Raw genomic sequence first — 4,941 nt, forward strand, 5'->3', positions numbered from 1 at the left:
GTTTGAACTTTAAATAAAGAAAATGACCTGGGCAGAATAGCCTGCAAATAGAAATTATAAATTAATGTGAGAAGGATTTTTGTATTGAAGATGTCCCTGAAGATGGGTAGAAAGGCCGAAACGTTGGACTAATGAATAAATAAAGTGTTGAGACGGATTTGGATATAAAATTGATTTATTTAATAATTATATTAGTTTCATTAACAATATTTATTATGATATAACAATTAAAATAAGAACACATTTATATAAAAAATTAAAGGGATCCCTCTAAAAAGTTATAACTGCTAAATTTAACAAAAGGATTTTCAGCATTAAAAGCTTCTTTATTACATAATCTGACTGTTGCTAGCAATGAATGCAGCGATGAATCACTCCTTAAGCCTTGATACATGCTCTTAAGCGGCAGAACTAAAAATTTGTTAATTGTGCCAAAGTTTTCTTAAATGTTAGTAAGCTTTTTAGAAGGATTTAAATGAATTGAAAGTTTCTACTTGGTCATCCTTGTATCTTAGGCTGTTGCTTTTGAAAGGCAAATGTTTTCCATTATGAGCATCATTAAAAAATAATTGAGAAATCAAATAGCCAGTGACAACTTGAATGCCTTAAAACTTTTAAAGGAAATGCAAGTGCATTATTTTCATTAATTAAAATGCTTACTACTTACAAATGAATACATTATTTAGATAAATGTATAAATAATGATAAGTTGGTTACTTTTTTTTTCATTGCCTTTAATGGTTAAAATATTATGTGACAACCAACAAATAATATTTTAACTAAGAATGATGACCAAAGAGAGTAAAACTTGACTAACATTAAACTCGCTAGAGTTATACTTCTAATCATTTAAGACACTAATGAAGTAATCAATCTTAATACTTACTTAGTCTCTCCAAGTGTAGCATAACAACAACCATAGTCAGATCCAAAACGAAGTTCTAGCTCTCTGAATTCATCAAATTCTCTCCCATCAAGGCGCTGAAAATTGAGCCTCAGTTAAAAAATTCAATAAAACTCATTAATTTATAAATGAAAAATAGTAATTGCATACTTTTCCATTCCTAATGGACTGTAAAACAAATTGTTTTTCACAGTTAGAGATCATATTTTTACTTAATAAATTAAAGCTAAAGATAAGTATTTACATTAATAGCAATAATTAAATATATATTCAAAATAACTTGGTTCTAACATCACAAACAAGTATAATGTTTGAAACCTCCTTCTTTTAGCCACATGCTAGAACAGATCAGTGTTGCCAAGTGAAACGCTTACAAGTTCAAAACATGAATTTCATTATAAATACAAATTTAGATGTTGAAAGCCTTTATTCTTACTTTCTTTTTTATACTATGTCACTAATTAGTTCTATAATTGTTATAGCTTTATAATATCCAAGGAAGAAAATATTTGTATCTGAGACCGCTAATAATGAAAATTCAAACAGTAAAGACCACTCTTGATAAGTTTACGAATTAGCTCAGTCTATACATTGGCGGTCATTCAAGATCAATTTATAGATCTTGAATTTGGCTGTAGTCTTTTTAGTCCGTACTTTGTACAGACAGGATATAATAAAGATACAGACTTCAATAATCTTATATTATACTTTCCTCAAAGTTTCCTATGGAAGTGATAGAATTCCGAATATTTCTCAATCGCGGAACATTTTCAAACATGTACACCATCCAGTTACAAGAATATCTTGAGAATAAATAAAGTTATGATTTACAAAATAAAAATACTATAAGTAAAAAAATATAAAAATGTCGCCACAATTATCTATAGAGTGGCTGATTATAAAGGAAAATCGAAAAATAAAAAAGTTTAAAGTAAATGCTGGAATGCACTGTATATTTGATTTCTTTTGTTCTAATGTTTTGAGAAAGTATCATTTGGAAGCGGTATCCCTGGCTAGGGGCACCTCACCTTGCCTCAGTACCTACTTTGGAAATCGCTGTCCAAGAGGTTGTCGACCCGTACTAACCAGAATGGGAGTGTCAAGATTTATTTCTCGGGACCACCGAGAAATAAATATTAACTGCCCCAGGTGTGGATGGAACCGGTAATGTTCCGAAATGGTCACTCTGGGACACACGTCTCAACGTGTTCAGCTGTAATGTGCTCTTAACTGTGCACAAAAAATAGTGTGAGCTAAGTAGGGACAGGTGCCGAATAAAATTTTTAAAAAAATTGACATTCGAAGGCTATTGAAAATTGTCATTAAATACCTTGTACAATTGCTCTCAACAAAAAAAAACTTGACTATTATTATTTGATAAACAAAAAAAATAATAAAAAATTTGGTGCTTTTCTTCTTTTTTGTTTAGATTGAACGGTACTTGGGGTCCCAAGATCGTGAAATCTGTTCCCTCTAAATTTCAAACCAGCGATGATTTTTTTAATTGGTCAAAATTTAAATGAGGTATGCATTTTTTTTTTAGGCGGTAAAGTAGAGGGAGTAAAAGAAGGGTAAGAAGTTAAATAATCAATAAAATCTTTTTAGAATTTTTGGGGAGGTAAATTACAACTTGTAGCTCCTCGTTGTGCATTATAGGTACCGCTTAAACAGACGATGGAGCATAAAGGGCTCCTATAGATGAGTGAATGCAACCTGTCTAGGGTAAGCTAGTTTCGAAACTATATGTCTAGTCCTCCAGATTCGGAGTAAGGATTCGGGCCAGCACTGTAACGTCATAAAAAATCATAATTGCTTACAAATTTAGTAACAAAAAGAAACCGAACAGAATAATTTAATGGAAACGGACTAAACAAATTGGAACATGAAACAATCAAGGACGAAGGACGGAAACGGAAGCCCAGAAGGGCATGGGAAAATGTGAAATCAAGATAGCAATACTGACCGAGACGAAATAAAAGGGAAAAGGAGAAGAAACTTGGCCCCACTACTACAGCTGCGTTTACAGCGATTTGAGGTCTGGCAGAAGATGACTACACTGAAAGAGATCAATGGAAAACGGGAATACCTAGAGTTAGAATGTGATGTATTGTCAATTGAGGGACCCGAAAATAAAAAAAATATTGTTGACAATATTTTTTTTATACACTACTTTTAACAAGTTGTACTTATTTGTATTTAAAAAAAAAAAGATAATTTAAACATTGGAGCGTAAGTATGCATCAAATACTGATTCACCTTGTTGACCTATTTTCAAAATTAGACAAATCACTTTTGTCCACAGAATGAAGTCATCACTTGTAAAAGAAAGTATATAACTATAAAACAAATATCAACTCGAAATGAAAGAACTGACGATAAAACGGGGCAAGTATGTACCACATCCACAATACCCCCTCTGTTCAGATCTGCTCTTTCCCTGAAACGGAACGTTTTAAGAGTAAATGCAAACCTTAGCTTAAGCCTTTGTGTTTCCGAAATAGTTTGTTGAAAAGTATTAGTTTTACTATTAATACTTAATACATAAATAAACTCAATACCTTCAACCTATAGTTTTAAAATGGATGAATCACGCTCAATTACTTTAAAAACAGTCAAGTGTGCACACTATAAAAATTAGAAGAGAAAACAACATTCAGCGTTTACAAAGATCATTTGGTAGGATATCTTTAATGATGACCGTTTAAAGGAAACCTAATTGGTTAGTATTCCACTAGAGCTCAGCACAGTGAGATGATAACTACTTTAAAAAAATCTATTATGCTCTTGCACCAACTTACCTTGAATTAATTAAGTTTTAAAGTCTGTTGAATAATAAAAATATTAATATATTTTTTTTTTTATTATCGGGATAAAAATCCTTTTATGTACAATTATAACCTCACACCAATTACCAATTCTAATCAAATCTAGATCTGTTTCTGCCAATCCCAGTCCTTCGCTATCGAATGCCTCCTTGATATATTAATATACTGTAATGAGATGGCAGTTTGCACTCTCGAAGCTATGCATGTATCCAGTAGTTAAATAAAAATACAGAGTAATTATACAGTGGTATGAAATGAAAATCTCCATTACTTGTGATTTATCTACATTTAGCTAGTGAATTTTCAGTTAGAGCTTGATAGTAATTATTAGATTTGGAAAAATGTCACGAAAAAGTAGAAAGATAAAGAATTACTTCAAGCTTTCGGTTTTGCGAATGTTAATGTCTAGCTCAGAGGATCATATTGGGGTGAGTGACCTGTGACTTTAGTGCCAAAAAAAGATTATTTTTAATCGATTAAAAAAATAATAGAAAATTAAAAACCGAAAAAATGGGTAAAAAGTCAAATTAAAATCAAATATTAATTTTTAGAAAAGAGAAGAAAAAAACATTTAAAAACAGAAATATTGAACAACAATATTAGCATTATTTAGCCGTTGAAAACCCTCTAATACTCGTACAAATAAAATATTGATTTACGCTCTCCTAAAACATAAATTTACCAACGATTTCTCTTCAGTTGAAGTTGAGACACTAACCGGTAGAGATTGGATAATCGCACTCTTTCAGGAGGAGGATAATGTTTTTGATGATGAACTGAAATTGGTTCATCTCTACTGACAAGGAACTCTGCTTGATGTCGCCCCAACTCGACAGCTGAGTTATAATTAATACTCTTCTTTTTTTGCGTAACACACTGTGCTCAGTTACTTGTCATGCTAGCTTGGCGAAGATTTTTACCCATTTTGCACAAAGGTCGACGCAATCCAAGCACGACATCCTTGGTCTGCCTCGAGATCTACCTCGTAGGGACATAGTCCATGGTATTTAATGGGTCTCGGTGATCTTTCTTCCTAACGATATGGCCAAAGAACTTAAGCTGGCGGATTCAGTGGGTAGAACTGATTAAAGCTCTAATGATTTTAAAACCAATGAGTTTAAAAAATATATTTCTGCGTAATAAAAAAAAATATCAATAATCTCTCTCTCTCTCTCTCTCTCTCTCTCTCTCTCTCTCTCTCTCTCTCTCTCT

This window comes from Halyomorpha halys, unplaced genomic scaffold (assembly GCF_000696795.3).
Source record: "Halyomorpha halys isolate HHAL.00 unplaced genomic scaffold, Hhal_1.1 Scaffold689.1, whole genome shotgun sequence".
Taxonomy (NCBI): domain Eukaryota; kingdom Metazoa; phylum Arthropoda; class Insecta; order Hemiptera; family Pentatomidae; genus Halyomorpha; species Halyomorpha halys.